The following is a 21,323-nucleotide window of genomic DNA, read 5'->3' as shown; positions in this document are numbered from 1 at the left end:
TGGCAGAAGAGCACAAAACAAATAAGACTTCCAGATGTGTGTCAAATACAATGTTGGAGAACTGCACAGAATATGTTCAGATGATACAGGAAGGGCCCATAATCCAGCCTGTTATGGGGAAAGTGGGAAAGGCTTCTGTAGGACTATCTGAGCTAATTACCAAGCGATGAGTAGAATTTAATCATGGACAGCAAGGGAAGTTATTCTGAGAAGAGGGCCTTGTTCTCCCAGACACCTGAGAGATCATGGGCTGCAAAGTGCAGGTGGCACACTGAGGGAAGCTATGACCTGATGAGAGTAAGCATGGTTTGGAGTCAAAGTTCTGTCCCTATGGACTTTAGTGTCTGTATCCATAGAAAGGAAATAGTAGCAGCCATGTAAATGTTTGTGCTAATAGCTTTAGCTAATTTCTGAGTACTTCTAGACTATAATGAATGGATAAGAAAGACAACCAAGAAGAACGAACTCCCTACAAGATTTCAAAGGTAATCAATCAGAGGTAAGATGATGCGACACCATGTGTTTCATACTGAAATGATGTGGTATTCCCCTCTGTATGCTGTAAATATGTTTTATTACCATTGGTTAATAAAGAAGCTGATTTGGCCTATGACAGGGCAGAATACAGCAAGGTGGGAAATCCATGCAGAGATAGAGGAGGAAAGAAGGCAATGTTAGGCAGATGCTATGTAGCCACCCAAGAAGCAAGAGGTAACAAACTATTAGCCTCATGGTAAAATATAAAATAACAGAAATTGGTTAATTTAAGATATAAGAGTTAGTTAATAAGAAACCTGAGCTAATAGACCAAACAGTATTATAATTAATATAGTTTCTGTGTGATTATTCAGGCCTGGGTGGCTTGGAATGAAAGCACACTCTTTGTTTACATAATGGCACCCAACATTCAGCAACATACATCCACATAAAGTCTAAGAATAATATATATATTTTTTTAAAAGGCTTCCAGAAGCACTAAACTGTAGTTACTTAGAGCTTCTCGGTAGCTACATTTTTTTCAGATAGGCTCTGTTTGCTGGTGGCTATCAGAGGCATGGCTCCTTTAAGAGATGGCTTTCTGGTGGTGGCAGGAATGGCACTGGCTCTTTCTGGAGGTTCTGCTATGGAGCACTTATGGGGTTTGTAAGCATCAAGTGACATAGACCTGTGTGTCTCTGGAGCTGGGGCAGTGAGCATGGCTCACAGAACTGGCAGTACCTCTGCCATATTGAAAGGCTGAGAGAGGCAGAGCCAACATCCAGGGCTGCAGCAACTGCATGGTTTACCATTTTTTAAAAAAATGCTTCTTGTCAGAAAAGGATTTCAGATATACAACAGGCAGATTCAGACATAAAAGACCTCTAAAAGATATGGTGTGTTTAAGAAATGTACATAGGCTTGGAAGAGAGAGGAAATAGAGTATAGACAGTTACAAAAAGAAATAACTCGTTTAAAAAATAAAACCAAGTCTTAAAAGAGACAGTAAAAATAATACAAAATGAGCCATGGAAAAATGGAAAAATGCTGTGTATGCCTGGGTCTGAAAAAGCATGGGATAAATCCGGACTTGCTGAACATAGTGAACAATGAGGACTACTGAGAACTCAAGAACAATGGCAATGGGTTTTTGATCCTAATGCACATACTGGCTTTGGGGGAGCCTAGGCAGTTTAGATGCTCACCTTACTAGACCTGGATGGAGGTGGGTGGTCCTTGGACTTCCCACAGGTCAGGGAACCCTGATTGCTCTTCGAGCTGATGAGGGAGGGGGACTTGATCGGGGGAGGGGGAGGGAAATGGGAGGCAGGGGCGGGGAGGAAGCAGAAATCTTTAATAAATAAATAAATTTAAAAAATTATGTATGTGATGTGTTTTCTTTAAATTTTTGACTGTGAATGAGCTAACTATAGAAATATTTCATTGTATGGGCTGTTAAGCTAAACCAATATATACATATATATATATATATTTTTTTAAAGAGTATCTTGACTTCAAAATTTGAGTTTAAAGATATGTTACTTTGGAAAAGAGGTTCTGCTTTTATTTCCACAGAGGATTGTAACCTGTGGTTTCCTTCCAGGCTAATGTTGTTTCATGACACAACACAACCCAAAAGGACACTGCAAACCTTAAAAATACTTTGCCCAACAAACAACAGAAGACAGTTTGAAGAAAACTATGCCCAAATCCCCAAAATTATTGTTTATAAATGTTTGTTTTCATTTTAAAAGGGTTTACTATAAATGGTTAATGATCACAGTAAATTTTTAAAATAAAAAAAAACATAAGGGGGATATGATAAAGAGATGACTACTTTGCATTAGTATGGATCTTGGTCTATTGATACAAATTTAAGGTCAATTTTGTTACACTGTGTATATGTATTTCTCCTATTGTTTAAGGTATTGTTTTTGTGCAGCTCATTTAAAAATGTAATGTATAGTTAAGAAGTGCAGATTAATAGTCATCTCTAAAATCAAACTTTAGTTACAAATCGTACATTAGTTGGGTTTTATAGATATACAGAGATATATTTCAGTTAGATAGTCTTCAACTATTAAAGATCTACAGAATAAGAACTTAGACATTTCTTGACAGTGAGACATGTCTGCTTCTGGCATCATCAATTACTTCAGAGTGGTTGATAGACATTGAAGAAACTCATTATTAAATCTGCCTTCAATGTGACAAGGCTAACCATTTGGGCAAGAAGCTGCTCTTGCTTGGACTGCTTGATGGTATACTATGTAAACTTGAGATGCAGGAGGACACACAGAAAAATGGCTGCTGAACTTGCCAAAAGGATGTAAGACTGTCCTTCAGGGTTCCTGCTTCATGAAAGAGTCTGCCAGACATTATGTAGGACACAGAAGAAAGTGACTGAAAAACTGTCAAAACAGTCTTTCAAATTTCCTGCTTCATAGAAAAGTCTGCCAGATACTATGGGCCTGTAGGCTGAAGATGGATGCCCCAACATTACAAAAGAACTTTTGGTGACTGTCCAGGCAGCAAGATGTTTCTGTCAATTCTAGAGTTTTGGAAGTTGCTTACAATGCTGTTTCTATTTACTTAGGTAATATTATATCTGTCTGGAGACTTTGATGGAATTGAAGACAGATAGTTGTTGTTATAATTTTCCTTAGTTATGATAAAAGATAAATTCAATATAAAACTTTAGACTCATGAAGATAAAATAGATGATAGAATACTTTCTTTAATTTTCCTAGATACAAAAGACTAAATATTGTAACTGTAATTCTTGCTTGATACCTATTTTGTTATTTGTAATTTTGCTATGTTAAAGCTAATACTTTCCTTTTTATATAGAAAGAAAAGAGGAGATGATGTGGGATTCTCCTCAGTTTACTGTGGATGTGATTTATTACCATTGGTTAATAAAGAAGCTGCTTTGGCCTATGGCAAAACAGAATATAGCAAGGTGGTAAATCCATACAGAGAAGAAGAAAAAAGAAGGTGGAGTCAGGCAGATGCCATGTAGCCACCTGAGAAACAAGAGGTAACAAAACGTGAGCCATGTGGTCAAATATAAAATAATAGATATGAGGATTTTTTTAAGATGTAAGAGTTAGTTAATAAGAAACCTGAGCTGATAGAGCAAACAGTATTGTAATTAATATAGTTTCTGTGTAATTATTCGGGTCTTGATGGCCCAGAACGAAAGTATAGTCTCTGTTTACATAAATGTGAGACTTTTACCCCTAAATCAATTATTTAAACAAGGAAGGAATAATTTTGGTTGACTTATTAATCAAAGAGATGCCATCTTCCTGACAGTATTCTAAGTACAAAGATGTAATGATGATCAAGAGAGAGACAGTTCCTTTTTCAAGAACTTGCGTTCCAGAGGAAGGGTAAGGTCTAACATAAATGCTCAAGTCAAGAAATATGATAACTGTATTTGAGCCTTAGCAGCTTCCATGGAGATGGTATGGAAACAAGATTTCATCTATTAGATTTCAGTTAACTGAGTAGCTTGGATTAAAAGCTCAAATTTAGTCACCTGGTGGTGACGTGGGCCTTTAATCCCTTCCCTTGGGAGGCAGAGGCAGATGGATCTCTGAGTTAGAGGCCAGATTGACCTTCTACAAAGTAAGTTCCAGGACAGCCAGGGCTACACAGAGAAATCCTGTATTCAAAAACAAAAGCTCAAATTTACCACAGAAGTCCTCCTGATTGTTTGGGATCTTCAGTGACTTAAGAAGAACAGGGTTAGGCTCTGGTGATTGTGATAAAGTAGCTAGGGTAATAACCCATGTGGAGATCTTCTTGGTCCCTTAAATAGTACTTAATCAGATTCTGAATCTATAAATTGGACAAACTCAGTGTGGGATCTGATTCTATCATATGATTCCAACTGTGGTAAATAATAATTACTGCTATCAGCTTTTGTCTATTCTTGCTGACCCATCTACCAGGAGATTTTTAAACATGAGTTTTCCAAATAAAAACATGAGAATGATGCTATACAAAATAGCCATATTTTTCCTATGTTATATTATAAGCCCATGGAATTGTGCCTGTCATTCATTTCTGTCAATCAGAGTCCACTAGACCATCTTTGGACAGAAACTCGAAAAGTTCATTTGAATTGCATTGTTTTCAGTCCTAATCAGTTTCTGTCTAGAGCAGTGGTTCTCAACCTTCCTAATGTTGTGACCCTTTAACACAGTTTTTCGTGTTGTGGTGACCCCCAGCCATAAAATTATTTTGTTGCCACTTTATAACTGTAGTTATGCAATTGTTATTAAACATAATGGGAATATCTGACATACAGGATATCAACTATGCGACCCCTAAATAGGTTGAGAATCACAAGTTGAAAACCACTGGTGACATTGATGGATACCCACTTGCTCAGGTTGTTCATTGCAAATCTCTAGCCAGGTAAAATTGGCACCTCCCAATTTCAAAAATAGTGGAGTCATGTCTCCATAGTTCTGAGAAGAGGAATAAGATACTGTTATCCATGAATTTAAAAGAGCTCAAGGTGTCATTTCTGCATGGCCTGATAGGAGAATGTTTATTAACATGCATGTCCTTGAAGTCTGTCTATGTGTTGAATTATTTCCCCTAACAAATGTATCCACTGAGATCCAAATCCTCCTTTCTTCAGGATGTGACCTGTGTTATTGTCTCACTTTCGGCTCTATTGCTGTGCAGAGGCTCTGACTAGAGCATCTTATGGGTGAAATGGTGCTAAAGCATAGTTCCAAGTTATGATGCATTGGAGCAGGAACATCACAGGCACAGGATTGAGGGATCTTGTCAAGTCACATCCATAACCAGGAGCAGGGAACAGTGAATATGCGCACACTTCTAAATGTCCTTCTTAGGATGTGATGCAGCTAACAGTGGTGGTTTCTCCTGCCTCAGTTAACATAATCAAGATAGTACCTGCCTGCCCCAAACATGCTCACAGGCCAAGCTAATTCAATCTCTCACTGAGATTCCCTTCTTAGGTGATTCTGGATTGTGTGAAGGTGGTAGGTAAAACTAACCCCTGGGGGTGTAAATTAAAAAGATACATATATGCTGGAGCAAGCAGCTCACTAAATCAATGACCAGTGTCCTTATGAAAAGGAGAAATTTGGACACAAAAGCAAGCACACTAGAGAAAGATGGTATGAAAATATACAAGATGGTCATCGACAATGGTTTAGAACACTTCCCTTCCTTGCTGACTTTAAATAGTGCCAACATCGATACTCCAGACTTCTAATCTCCAGGAATGTGAGGCAGGACTCAGTTGTAGTGCCTTATTACCAGAGCTATAACAAAAAACTACAAGCTCTGGGAGCCTGACTTGCAAAACTCTATACAGAAATACAATTTTAAAAATGATGTATGGTACTGATGTGTAGATGTTGATTCGACTGTATGAATTACTTACCTGTTGCTGTGATAAAACACTATAACCAAGCAATTGATAGAAGAGCTTATTTTAGCTTACAGGTGTGGAGTGTTAGAGTCCCAGATAGTTGGAGAACATGGCAGCAGATGCAAGGAACTGAATGCTTATGTCCAAACCACAAGGGCAAAGCAGAGAAAGGGAGATAGAAATAAAGAAGTGGTAAGCTCTCAAATCCTGCCCCCAAGTCACATAATTTAAAAGGTTGTACCCTTTAAACCTCCCCAAACAGCGCTATCAGCTGGGGAGCAACAGCGTCATGAACTGGGGACCAGGTATTCAAATACCCAGAGTCAGGAAATGTGCAGGGCAACTTCATTCAAATCACTACAGAGACCAATCATTTTGAATACTAATAACGTAGGACTAATAAGAAAATAAATTACTGTAAAATAGAAAAATGGAAATGCAAATCCATCAGTGTCCTTATCTTTCAAAGTCATGCCTCAATAAATAAATCTCCAAAGTTAATGCAATGAAGAAAAATTGAGATGGCTATGGCTAATCATTTTGAGGATAATTGGGAACAATTGTAAATGTTTACTGTACCGGTTATTAGAATTATTCTGAATGTGTTTGCCAGAACAGGAAGATGTAACACAGAAACAATGCTGTAGGTGTTGGAAAATTGTCCTGGTATAGGACAAAATACTTCTCCAAAAACAGTAAGTATCTAAATAAACAAATGTGCAGAAACCAATATTTCTCATGTTAAGAGTAAACAAAAAGCATAACTTTAAGAATCCCACTAAAATTTTAAGAATAATAAAGATATATGAGATCACTTTTACAATTAAAAGTCATGTAAAGACCATAAATTTGTAAAGAAGGAATATATATAAAATATGACATAAAAGATGAGTACTATAGCTAATGTTGTCTTTCTAAAGAATTATATATATTAAATGAGGTTAAAATAAAAGTAGATAATAAAAGCTACATCTTATTTTATGAAAATCACAAAATATAAAAATGAAGCAGAATTAACAAGATATGAGTAAATTCATAATAAGTTGGGGAAACAAAACAAAATGGAATATCTAAACCAAAACACATAAACACTACCCTAAATATTAATGGATGACTCTCTAATTGGAAACAGAACTTAACAAAAGCAGGAAAGCCCATCTATATGGTATGGCAAGAGCCACAATACGATTCAGGTTATTTGAAATCTGCCATGAAAAGGAGCCGAAGACTCTAAAATTACACCAGAAATGCAAGAGTTTAAGATTAAGGTCTCAACAATGGGGATGTTCTACTGGGAACTCACCAAGACCAGCTGGCCTGGGTCTGGAAAAGCCTGGGATAAAACCGGACTCTCTGAACATAGCAGACAATGAGGACTACTGAGAACTCAAGAACAATAGCAATGGGTTTCTGATCCTACTGCACGCACTGGCTTTGTGGGAGCCTAGGCAGTTTAGATGCTCAACTTACTAGACCTGGATGGAGGTGGGGGTTCCTTGGACTTCCCACAGGACAGGGAACCCTGATTGCTTTTCGGGCTGGGGGGGGACTTATTGGGGGAGGGGGAGGGAAATGGGAGGCGGTGGCGGGGAAGAGACAGAAATCTTTAATAAATAAATAAATTTAAAAAAAAAGATTAAGGTCTCAAGAGAAGGAAAAAAGATTGATGGTGACCACTGCAAAGGTCAGTCCGTCAAGAAGACGTAACTATCACAGGAACATGGGGCAGCTGACAGAATGTGAAGTAAAGTAAGCAACAACGGACGGATTTAAAAAAAAAAAAAACACTGTCAATATCGTGGAGTTGGGTTCTTAGACAATAAACAGGGCCAGCAATTCAGTCAAGACAAAAACCATCTGAATAATCTTTTCAAGTGTGCCAGACTAATTCCATATAGAATTCTGTCCCAGCATGGCAACACGCAATGCTTTCGCAGGTGCGCTCACCTCTGGGCACAGCTCACACTCTAGGCAGAAAACTAACATTTTACTAAATATGGAAGGATTGACATAAAAAAAGAGGAGGCCGTCTGACCACAGTGAATATAAAATCATAAATACTTTAGCTCTAAGGAAATTCCAAATACCTTGAAATTGGAGAGTAAATAATCTGTAGATGGAAGTTTCTGTCCTGCCAATTCCCACAGCTGTTGAGTCCCAAATAAACACACAGAGGTTTATGCTAATTATAAATTGTTTGGACTGTTAGCTCAAGCTTATTATTAACTAGCTCTTACAACTTAACCCGTAATTCTTGTCTATGTTTAGCCATGAGGCTTGGTATTTTTTTCTCAGTGAGGCATTCTTGTCTTGCTTTCTCTGTGTCTGACTGGTGACTGTGTCTCTGCCTTTCCTCTTCCCAGAATTCTCTTAGTCTGGTTGCCCTGCCTATACTTCCTGCCTGGCTACTGAACAATCCACGTTTTATTAAACCAATATACAGTGTACAAAAGCAATTACCCACAGCAATAATCTATATAGTTCCTGGAAGGAATAAAAAGAAAAAGAAGGATTTTTTTTTAAGTGAATGGTTGGCAAAACCTTAGAATATGGCACTGGATTATACTGACACAATAGAAAAAAATCCAGATAGTAAGAAAATTAAATTTGTTATCAGATCTATTCCTATAAAGTTAATTCTAGTAACCAATGGCTTTATTAGACAATTCTAGGAAATATTTAAAGAAGATATAAAACAATGATTACATAAAATGATTCATTATAAGATATGACTGATAGAAATTAAGGTGAGATTTAAAGTTTTCAATACTCACTTAAAAATACAAAATCAATCATCTGAGTTTTTTGTAAAAAAAAGGGGGAAGTTGAAAATAAGGAGAAAGAAAAAACTGTAAAGATAAAAGCACAAGTTTGTTCACTGAAACAACAAATGAAAATACCTCACCTCCAACAAAAGAACAAGTATTAACAACATGAATAGATGTTATGCCCATTTTTAAGATTTGGTTTTATTTAAATTATGTGATGGGTGTCTTGTGGGGGGGGAGGGGTGTCCATGTGTGTGCACTGCCGTCAATGGCCACTAGGGGTGTCAGATCTCCTAGAGCCTGAGTTACAGGCCATTGAAGGCAGATGTGGGTTCTGGAAACTGAATGGAGGTCTTCTGTAAGATGTTCTCAACCGCTATGATGCCTTTCAGACAATTCTATGCTAACCAATTCTACTACTTAGATGAAATCAGGCAAGACTTTAAAACATAATATTTGACCATACTGGCACAGATTAAACACAATCCAAACAGCAAGAAAATTAAATATATCAAACTTATTCCTATGAAATGAATTCTAGGACCCGATGATTTTACTAGACAATTCTAGGAAATATTTAAAGACATAGAACAATGCTTACATAAATCGCTTCAGAAAATGACTATTTACCCCTCATTCTATTAAGCCAGGAAAATGCTTACAAAGAACACTGAGTTGTCACATATATAGATGTGCATAGTGAATAAACAAACATTTTTAAAAAAGAATACAAAGACTTGGAGAATCAAAGAGCAAGAACTCCCAAGAGTAAAAACTATAAAGTTTCATGAACTACTATCAAGTTCAGTCAAGAACTATGGTGATAATAGACTGTACTTACTAAAATTTCTCTCAGATAATGCAGTGTTGCTTTTAATATCCTAAAATCTTTTTGTGCAATTTATCATGTATCACATCACTAGTGGAAGAGAAGGGGAAATGAGTTTTCTTAAAAATGAAAAAATTATGAGACTAGAAATCAGCCCATAATAAAATTCTAAGCTAATTAAGAATAGAGTAACCTTTCTCACTTTTATAAAGGGCATTTATGAAAAAAACAATAGCTAAGTTTATCCTTTAATATTAGACAATCTCTCCAAGATAGAAAAAAGTGGAAAGGTAATTGTGATAAGAAAAGAAAAAGAGAGGTGTAAAATTTGGAGAATAATATCAGAAGTTATTATTATCTATAAGGTAGAAATGAGAGCTTACATTGGTTTTCCTAAAGAACATAAAATCAGTCAGAGAAATAAGTGAATTTAGCACAAGGCTGATGTACCCAAACCACCTGTATTTTTATATAGTAGCAGAAAACATCAAGTAAAATTTTAGAAGCAGCCCAATTTATATTGAATTAAAACATTTAGGAATAAATTGAACAAACACTATGGAACACTTCTTCATGCTAAAGCATAGATAACTCCTAAAGCTAGGCATAGAGGTTCTGCCTATAACTGTACACTTAAAAGGCCACCACAAGAAAATTGTGAGACCTACAGCAGCCTGAACTACACACCCTTAACAATAATAACACAAAAATATTCAAGGGTTATTAAAATATCCATAACTGGAAAATATCCACACATTGTTAAAATGTTCATTCTAGCAAACAGATTTGTAGATAAGTATAATCTTATTCATAATGATATAACAGGTATTCTTGAGAACATTTACATAGTAATGTGAAGATCCTGTATAGCCAGCTAACCTTGCAAAAGAAAGAGGACATATTAGTAGACTTTCTTACACACATGTACAGTAGCCAAGGTAACACGGTGACAGACAGACCCAGAAACAGACCTACGTGGATTCTACTGAAGGTTTAAAGAAGCAAGTGGGAAAAGAGTACACATGGCAATAAATCAAATGGGAATGACTGAATAGCCTATGAAAATAAAATGAGTGCAAAACCTTTACAGTAGAGCATGAAAGTGTGTCCTCTGCCAGGTATGCCAGTCTTTTGATGTTGTGCACTATTCTGCCATTTGCCAAGCTTACATTTGGTAGCCATCCAGTCAAACAAAAATCATAAAACTCATGTTTTAAGTAAAGTTATAGTTTTATGCTAGTCTGTATTTGTGGCTGCCTTTGGCCAGATGCAGCCCCTGGGCTATCAAATGGACAAAGAGAAAGACAGCAAAGTGTGCTCTTGAAAAATCACTAAGTAAGTTAGGGTGTTCAACATTAAGAATGTTTCTTTGTCAAAAAGGCACCCATTGAAAAATGGATCAAAAAGCCACACACTAGGAGAAAATATATGAGTCAAAATATAATGAGTGAAAAACAAGCACCTAGGCTCAACAAATACCCCACTACCACACACAGAGAGAAATGTAAAATTGATTAAAGGGTCTGAATAAACCCATCACAAAGAAGAAATATTCATGACCAATAGGCATAGGAGAAAGTGCTAAACACTATTAGTCATGAGTGAAATGTGTATTATAACAACATAAAGTGACTGGGTGCCCTCCAGAATGGCTGAAATTAAGATGCCTGACTCTGAATGTTAGTGCAGCTATGAAGCAACTGACCTGTCAAATGCTGTTGGCAGTTATGTAAATGGGAGAGCTATTTTGAAACTGTTCATGCTGCTGCTTGTATAAATAATCACATACCTCCCCCCCCCAAATAAGAAAAATAGAGCTTCACAAAAGGCTTGTAGCAGAAGCCTGGGTCATTTCACACAATAGCTCAGACTGGAAGAACTGTCGAGTCAATCAATAGGAGAATAAGTCCATTTTGGTATATTCCTACAACCAAATACTAGCTAACAAGTAAAAGAAATAGTAGGTAGATACATGATAGATAGATGGATAAATATGTACATGCACATATACATACATAGAATAAATATAAAGTTATTTCATCGAGTTATTTCATCAAACAGACACAGCATAACAAACAAAATGGAAATTAAGAAGTCTATATGATATGGTTAGATCTATGTTAATTCTTTATCAGAAATAAACTGATAAACTACTTCAAATTAAAAACCTTGGTCTGCAAGATGGCAAAATTTAGAAGGTAAACGTAAAATGCCACAAGTTATCAGGGATAAACCTCAGACTTATTTGTTGAGCAAAGTGGAGAAAGATGGACTAGCAGCTGCCTCTGATACTGGGATATGGGTGTGACCACTGACTGTGAAGGGCCTGAAGAAATATTCTGAAGGGGGTGTTCTATGTCCATAACACAGTTTAACAGAAGGTGATGTATTATACATCCCTGGCTCGCCTTGGACTTACTATGTATCCTATGGACTTGAACTAATGCTTCTGCCTTTACCTCTAAATGCCAGAATTGCAGGTATGTGCCACCATGCCCAGCTCATCACACTTTATGGATGCATAATGTTTGGCATGCGGACATTGTTGCATGCAAAGTTCATATAAAAACCGTAAACAAATGTTAAACACAGCGAATGATACTCATGAATGCCTAGGAAGAAGTGTTCCAGCGTGTGCAGCTTATCTTAAAATGTGTCATAGAGAAATGATTTGTTGAGTGCATTGAAGGACATGTATCTCAGGAAGTATGTTAATAAACATAACAAAATTCTAACAGCGGGTGACTACATGGGTATGAAGTTTTTGATTTCACATGTTAACATGATGGTGCTAAGGGACACCAGACAATTAGTGAAACGTGGTTTCTGGACACGCCTCTGTTTCTAACAGAGATGAATGCAGTCTGTGCCTAGTTCAACTGGCATCTTTCTGACACTAAGATGGTATGAAATGATACAAGTTTGGTAGAACCTCTATTTTGAATTTTGGTCTTTTCTTGGGCAAGCAATATATGATAATGGGACTCTTGCCTGATGATGGGGATTATAGGAGAACCACAGCTTCCAGTTGACCCAGCAATTTTGACGGTCAAGAGCTCATATCTGCAGAGGACTATGTTGGTGGATTCTGGCAGTGATGCTCAGTGGTAGGATATGTATGTTCAAACATTCCAATTTACCATGGAGTTTTCAGGACTTGACCTGGTTGTAGGCTGAGGATCAGCTTTGCCTTCGAGTTGGTAGAGTGAAAAAGAAGATTGTCTTTGCTTGCATGGAAATCGTGCTGATGTGTCTGTTGCTGCAATGTCCATGTTCTCTTTCTCATGGTGATTGGTGCCCTGAGTCAGATCTGGAATGAAGTCACAGCACTGATTTCCTCATCTTCTACTTATAGGTAGAAGGATGTGGTTCTTCTCAACCTCCACAGTTGCCTGAAGCAATTCCTCACAATAAATCACAGCTCCTCACGCATCTCCTACAGATTCTATTTCTTTGGGAAGCTGAGGGTGTCAGCTAGCTTTATGTGCACTGGACCCAAGCTAACATCATTTTGGAAGAGAGAGCCTCAATTGAGACAATGCCTCCGTAAGAAGATTGGCTTGTCGGCAAGTGTGCAGTGCCTTTTCTTAATTAGTGACTGATATAGAAGGACCTGGCCTGCTGGAGGTGATGCAGCTCCTGGGAGGGTGGTCCCTGGTACTTAGAGAAAGCAGGCTGAGCAAGTCATGAGGAGAAAGCCAGAAAGCAGCACTCCTCCGTGGCTTCTGAATGCTCCTGCCTCAGATTCCTGCCCTGCTTGAGTTCCTGCCTGACTTCCTTCAGTGATGAACTTTAACTGAAAACATAAGATGAAGTAAATGCTTTCCTCCCTAAGTTGTTTTGGTCATGGTGATTTATCAGAGCAATAGGACTCTGACTAAGACATTGAGTAACTGAGGCTGCTGACTGTAAAACTCTTTCATCTTTATTATATTTGAAAATTGTATACTGTGAAACAAGGCTTGTAGTTTTCACTGGTGGGTTTAACACATTGCCAGTACTATCTGTTCCTGCAAGGCTACCTGACCCTTAGTCACTCCTCATCTGAGCTCCTGGCTGCATGTCATACAGCTCATGAATCCTGATGTAGCTGAGCAATGAGTGGGGCACCCAAAGATCTTCTGGAAACATACGGTGTATCTATGCTTCATTCCTTCAAACTCTTCAGTAAATTTTAACATAAATTAGAGAATTATAGGTTATGGTAGTAATTAACATAGCTTCTTCTCATTTCGTCACCTTCTTTGTTTGCTCCCCCTCGGGTGAAAAATAACAACATAAACTCTACATTACAGGTTCTTTATGGGAGCCAGATGCAGCTTAAAAAAACTGTGAAAACAGCCCACAATCAGAGTTATCTAAATTCACATAAACAAGGAAGGTAGAAACCAAGAGCCTTTAATTCCAATCACTGTTGGAGACGGTGATTCATAAGTAGATCTTATGTCTTACTTCTCTCAGAAAAGGAGAAGAATCAAAATCTCTCGTGTAGGTTTATGCAAATCATACCCACCAGAAAAATAGTGTTCAACTCAAACCTCCCATCCCTTGGATAGCCAGTGTCCTGCTGTGTGTGGAGGAGTTGAAGAGAGAGTGTTGTTCCTCTCCTTGCACATTCAAAGGTAAGAACAATCATTGTGATGAGCGGTAATTTCTACCAACCCTTAGTTCCAGAGCCAGGCTGTTCACTCTTGGCAGCCACAGACAGTTCTGATAAGGACCAATGCCATTTGTGCACCAGAAGACTCTGACTCTCACAGGATTGCAGAAGAGACCGTTTGCATTAAAAGCATCACACAGCCCATTGAATACATCCATTATTCAAGAGTCACATCCATAGAGACTTTTTATTATAAAAGATCTTTTGGGAGATGGGCTTGCTTGCAAGTTCCAGATCAATTCTTCATACTTTATATATAGTATGGCAACTTCAGTGCCTCCATTTATTCACAGACAGAAAATTCCAAAGCTGTCTAAGGAAACTGTTAAGTTTCCTTCAAGAGAAGCCAACCTTACCAAGAAAAAGCGTAGTGTCGCAGTATAGAAGTGAAACGAACTTGTTTGTTTAACAATGTCCTTAAAGTATCAACTATATTAGTGTTTACAGGTGCTTATTTGAACTCAACTGTAGCTTTCTCAAAGGTTAATTATTCTTAAACCAAATACTAGAATAAATTACCAAAGTATTTTTCCCATCACTGCTGTTTCAAAGGCTGCCAATGACAATTATGCATACTCTGTTGAGAAAAAAAAGTTATTGTTACATTTAGAAGTAGGGCCAGCATAAATGATCAAGTGTGCTCTCTGAATCAAAGCTGGATGATGGCTGAATTCCATGAGTCATGGCCATGTGGAGGCAGAGAATCCGAGATGATGATTCAGTGAGATTACTCACATAAACAAATGCTTTTGAAAAACAGTCTTTCAAAACATATTAATTGGCTTCATAAAATAAAAACTTCACTGTAATTTCTGTCTTAATCATTGAGTTTACTAACTTTTCCCTCCCATTTAGATGCTCACCTTGCAAATGATCATCAGATGTTCAGTGTGCTTAAGTGTTGTATCAAGAAAGGAAGGGCTAAAGAGATGACTCTGTGGTCAAGTGTTGTGAAATATTACTTTAACTATGTAAAGGCGTGTTACATATGCTCCATTTGTTTAATGATGTAAAGATGTGTTATGTTTATTTATGCTGTGTTTGTTTAATGATGTAAAGATGTGTTGCTTTGCCTGCCTGAAGCACCTGATTTGTCTAATAAAAAGCTGAATGGCAAATAATTAGGCGGTAGAGGGCTAGGCCGGGCTGGCAGGCAGAGAGAATAAGAGGAGGAATATCGGCTCGAGAGAGGAGGGAAGGGACAAAAAAACCAGGAAGAAAACACCCAGGGCTAGACAGCCAGGCTGTCTCCAGCCAACCAAACACAGAGGGAGCAGTGAAAGCAGGTCAAACAGATGAAGAGAAACATGTTAAATTAAGTTATAAGAGGTAGTAGGGCAAGCATCAAATAAGGCTGAGCATTCATAATTGATAATAAATTTCTTCTATGTCTTGATTTGGTTGCTGGTTGGTGTTCCAAGAAAGCCTGATACAGTTAAGAGCATGTGACAATTCCAGTGGAGCCATGTTTGAGTCCAAGCACCCACATCAGGAGTCCCACAATCTCCTGCAACTCCAACTCCAGGGGGACCCAGTTCCTGCAGGTTCCTGCTCTCACATGCACATACACACACATGCACACACACACACATGTACACATGCATTTGTACACACATACATACTTATGAACTCACACATAATTTAAGAGAATAAAAACAAATATAAAAAAGAAAATAAATGTGGATTTAAAGTGACATGACTCCTACTGTAAGAAGTTTTATTCTTGAGAGATGACAAATCATTAACTATAAGGTTTATAAATTACATATGATATTTTATAATTTTCTAAGTGTTAATAGGCACCTAAAGAAGGAATTATTAGACCTGTACCTAGACCCAGGGATATGACTTCCCCCACGTTCCATAACTGGTTAGAAGCTAAAACAAGAAGTCAAACCCAGACCTTTCCTTGCTCACACAGGTTTTTTTTTCCATGAAAGCACAAAGTCTATATTTAGTAATTACATCTTGCTTAGTTAGCTTGAAATATCCACTCCAGGCTTTAAAAAGAATCCAAATCACTTTTGCTTCAAGAGAAAAGAGCTGACTTTCCTAATTGCCAGCTTAACCAAGTACTGGAGTATGTAGGCCTTGTGCATAGATCACTACCAATTAAAGTTTGTAGAAGCAGCTGATACAGCCAATTCTGCAGAAAGTAACATGAAATAGTGAAGCTACACTCATCTCTATGCCTAGTAAGATGCCATTTGCCTTGAAGGGCAAGGCCCATGCGACATGTCATACAGTAAATCTCAGACAGGCTTCCAGTCTCAGCACTGCCTTTAGGACATCTCTGGATAGATTCTCTCTTGATCTAACCTCTAGAAGAAACACTGAAAATTCTAAGACCTACAGTCCAGATGCAACCCAGTTCTGTTAATAGTTTCATTGCCCATTCTTTTACAGATTGCCTGGGGCTATTCTCATGCCACCAACAGTGGAGGTGAGCGACATGTGGCCCACAATGCCAGAAATGATTACTGTGTGGTTTATTACAGTAAAAGCTCATCAACCTTGTTGCAGAGTAGGAATTTTCCTTATCCCTGTCCCTGAAACATGGACTTAAAGTACTGTGCAACTTGTGGGAAGAAACTTGACCATGTGAAGTTTAAAGTATAAGAAAATAGAAGCCAAAGCTACCTCTGTTATTAACATAGTAATTCCTCATTCATATATTATGGACATACTTGCCCAGTGATAGGGTCAACACAATTATTACCGAGCTCTTACTAAATATTGGACATAGTGATGTGAGAGGCCCCTCTGTGTGCTGTGATTACCATTAATGAGTAAAGAAACTGCTTTGAACCTATAGCAAAGCAGAACTTAGGTAGGCAGGGAAAGCTAGGCTGAATGCTGGGAAAAGGAATGGCGAAATCAGGGAGAAGCCAGGGATCCTCTGCCTGAGACTGGGAACATTGGTGGGTAAGTCACTGCCAAGTGGCAATACACAGATTAATAGATATGGGTTAGTTTAGGATATGAATTAGTCAAAAATACACTTAAGCTATTGACCAAACAATATTGCAAATAATACAGTTTCTGTGTGATTATTTCGTGGCTGGGCAACCAGGACCAATGAGCAGCCCCCTCCCCCAACAGACATAGTATTAAATACCTTGCAAGTATGTGGTAGTTTGAGTGTGATTGACACTCATAGGTTCATATGTTTTTTTTTATTTTTTAAATTTGTTTATTTATTAAGGATTTCTGCCTCGTCCCCACAACCGCTTCCCATTTCCCTCCCCCTCCCCTGATCAAGTCCCCCTCCCTCATCTGCTCGAAGAGCAATCAGGGTTCCCTGACCTGTGGGAAGCCCAAGGACTGCCCACCTCAATCCAGGTCTCGTAAGGTGAGCATTCAAACTGCCTAGGCTCCCACAAAGCCAGTACGTGCAGTAGGATCAAAAACCCACTGCAATTGTTCTTGAATTCTCAGTATTCCTCATTGTCCGCTATGTTCAGCTAGTCCGGATTTATCCCATGCTTTTTCAGACCTAGGCCATATGTTTGAGTACTTACTTGGTCCCCAGTTAATGGAACTGTTTGGGAAAGACTAGAAGGTATGTGTGATCAGGCCTTTTTATGTGGGTGTGGGGAATCTGAACTCAGACCCTCAGGTTTATGTGGCAGGCACTTTACCCACTGAGACATATATGGCTGTAATCTAGTGTTGAGGGGTAGAGACAGACAGATTTCTACAACTCTTTGATCAGTCAGTCTAGCCAGTCAGCGAGCAACAGATTCAGTGAGAGGCTCTGTCTCAAAATACAAGGTATAGGGACTGGAAATTGCTCAGTGGGTAAGAGCACTGACTGTGCTCCCAGAGGACCCAAGTTTGATTCTCAGCACCCACATGGCAGTTGACAGTGTCAAGCATCTTAGTTAGGATAACCATTTAGCTTACATCAAGTTGACCATTCAGTACAGTATGTAACCCCAGTTCCAGGAGACCAGATGCCATCTATTAGTCTTCAAGGGCATCAGGCACGTGCATGCCATGCATGCAGGCAAACAAGCTATAAACTTAAGCTAAAAATAATTTTTAATTTTTTAAAGAGTTAATTAGTAGAGTGATTGAGAAAAGATATCCAATATTGACATCTGGCCTCTGCACACTCTTACACACATATTCACATGCTCGCACACAAACACACACATGCTCAGGACAGGGTCTGTCTGTTTCCTTAGGTTTGTGCTTAGAAAGTGGCACAAGTTAACTTTTCCAATAGTCTTTCTGCACACTGTGCTTCGGAGAATGAAGAGATGAGAATTAAGGATTTGGCAATCCATCTTTAGCTTGTCAGGGACTTTTTTTAGAACAAAATTAAAAGAGTTAAATTATTGTTTCTGAGTGATTCACCATGAAAATAAAGACTGATCATGCCCAGAATGGAAAAAGCATTTGCCAATATATTCAACCACAGGACCCATTTTGCCTTGTAAATGTCAGTCTTTCACTTTAAGAGACAGTTTCTAAGGAACTATTCTGAAATGAGATGAGTTACATGCACGCAGATCTTTGCAGTGGGATTTGTAAACAGCTAGCATTGCACATAGCTCAGCATTAAATAATCCAGTGTTAGAGAGCTGGTTAGATAAATAATGTTTGTCTAATAAGTTATTATGTGGGCATCAAAATTATGTTTGTAGACCTTCCCATCTAAAGTCATGCTTACATGGTAAAAATGTTCATGCTGTATTTTAAATTCATTTTATTGTTATTGCAATTTTAATGTTCTCATTGTTTATATTTGTTCTACATAAAATTGTGTTACATAGGGACATTTTCATAGAGTTAGATGTCACACACTGAGCGTTTTAATCTTATTGTAAGTTCAGAAGCAATTGTCAGAATAGAGTTGCTGTAGATTTTTTTACCATTTACCTAGTCGGGCCTAGCACCTTGTACAGCTACGACATACTGTCAAAAAGAAATGACATTGAGTCAATCCTACTCAACACTCACTAATTTTGAATGTACTCATTTAATGTGTTTGTGATTTTGTCATTAATTTTGTTATATACATAGTCATATCTTGTAGCCTCCACCACAGTCAAGAGATAGACCAATTCCATCATGAGACCCTCTTGTCTTCTATTTTAGATAGTGGCACCTACCTGGCCATGTTATGACCCCTACTGATGTGTTCTCCATCTCCATATGTTCCTGAATGTCTTATGAATGTGTGCAATATCTAAGGTAGTTTGAACATTTTAACTCAGCATACGTAAGTATTGAGGCTCATCGTTGCCTCCCTGTGTTTCCATCCAGTTGCTGACCAGTTTTGGTCATTCAGTTATTTAAAGGCAAAATTTGGGTGTTTGCAGCTCTTGAGTAGTACACACGAAGCTTAAATCAATATTCAAACCAACATACTCATAAACATAAATCTTCATTTATCAAAGATAAATGCCCAAGAGTGGGTTTCTGGTGGTTAATATTGATGGTCAGCTTGATAGGATCTATTATAAAATCATTCTGGAAGCAAGTGTGTGGGTGCACCTGTGAGAGGTCCTACAGGTCAGGTCAGCTTCTGGGAAGGCCTGTAAGGGAATGTGAGATAAGTTATTGAAGTGAGAAGAACCCCCTGGATTGTTGGCAACACCGTCCCTGAGCTGAAGTCCTTGCACTTGTGAGAAGGAGGAAGAGAGCTCAGTACTTGCATCCATCACTCTGTTTCCTGACTGTGAGCAGAATTTGACCACATGCCTCATGTTCCTACTGCCGTGATTTCCACACCATGATGGTCGGCACTCTTGGATCATGAGTTCTGATAAGCACTTCCTTCTTTAAGTTGCTCTCATTGGGAATTTAGTCCCAGAAACTTCTAAAGTTAATACTGATTTGAATGATTATAATCTGAAGAGGTGGGAAAGAAATGATATGATTGTATATAAAACTATGCAAACAAAAGTTTATGGTTAAAATACCAGGAGCAAATAAATTTAATAGTTATTACAACTCAACGGTACATTTAGAATTAATCTCAAAATCTTTTAGTATTTTCTCTAATTTCCAAATTTTCTCTAAAAACATCTTTATAATAAGCAAGCAATAAATGCTAGTGAGACACGAAAGAAAATCTTAGAATACTTGGTCACTAATTTTTCAGACGGTGATTTAGGAATTTTGATCTTTAAATTTGAAGAAAATATATTCAATGACTATCTTTTGCTCTGAAAACTAGGAAAGTAAAGTTTGTTATTTGTTTTAAAAAATGAAATCATTTTATATAATTCAGCTATCAAGCCCCATTTTTGTAGATCATATCTGTTTCAGTTTTTTTCAGACTCTAGTATTTGAGAAAAGCATATTTTATTTCCCGTTAGATCTTGAAGATAGCTTACTTTTGGTACAATATCTATTACACTTTTTCTGGCCCAGTAGACATCCCATGGTGCCCATTATTCTTCCCCCAGCATCTTCACATCAAACCAGAAATAAGCTGCCGTTCCCTGGAAGGTAATTTACTGTTGTTTGGTCTAGCCTTCTGCCCTTAACATTGATTAACACTTTTGGATCTTTCCAAAAGCTATTGTGGCAGACCATATTTTAGTACAAAGTGACAGCCAATGTCTGCTGGAGTTAAATAAACTAAGGAACAAATCATCAGCCACTAATGTCCTTGTGGACTTCTCCTGTGTCGTTCCTGCTTCTCATCTACTTTTTGTCATTTGTTTACCACATAAACATGTCAGCCTGCTGGGTTTTTTTTAATGTTAGACCCAATTTCCAAGGTATATACTGACAAATAGCAGTATCATTGTTGCCCTAAAATAAAATTACATCCAGTTGTATGTTTCTATAGTTGAGCACTTAATACACATTAATATTCTTTCTCCTCTGTCTCTGTCTGCCCCCCCCTCTTTCTCTCTGTCTTTGTCTCTCTCTGTTATGTGAGTATGGGCATGTGAGGGTCATAGCAAGTATGTGAAGGTCAGCGGTCAATAAACAACTCTGTTGGTTCTCTCCTGCTATCTTCATGTTGGATCTGGGGATTGAACTCAGGTTTCCCACCCAACAATATATTTTATTTTCAGTAATGTTGAATCTGGGAGCCTATCTTTGCTGACCCCTTAACAGTGTAGTCTTTCTTGGCTTTCAATTTTATAAGTAGCCAACATGAATTCAAGAGCACCTACGAAAGTGAAGAAAAACAGTGAA

The sequence above is a fragment of the Microtus oregoni genome, unplaced genomic scaffold, assembly GCF_018167655.1.
Source record: "Microtus oregoni isolate MIOR12 unplaced genomic scaffold, Mior012 000088F_ref0000325, whole genome shotgun sequence".
Lineage (NCBI taxonomy): Eukaryota > Metazoa > Chordata > Mammalia > Rodentia > Cricetidae > Microtus > Microtus oregoni.
This window is presented reverse-complemented; position numbering follows the sequence as displayed.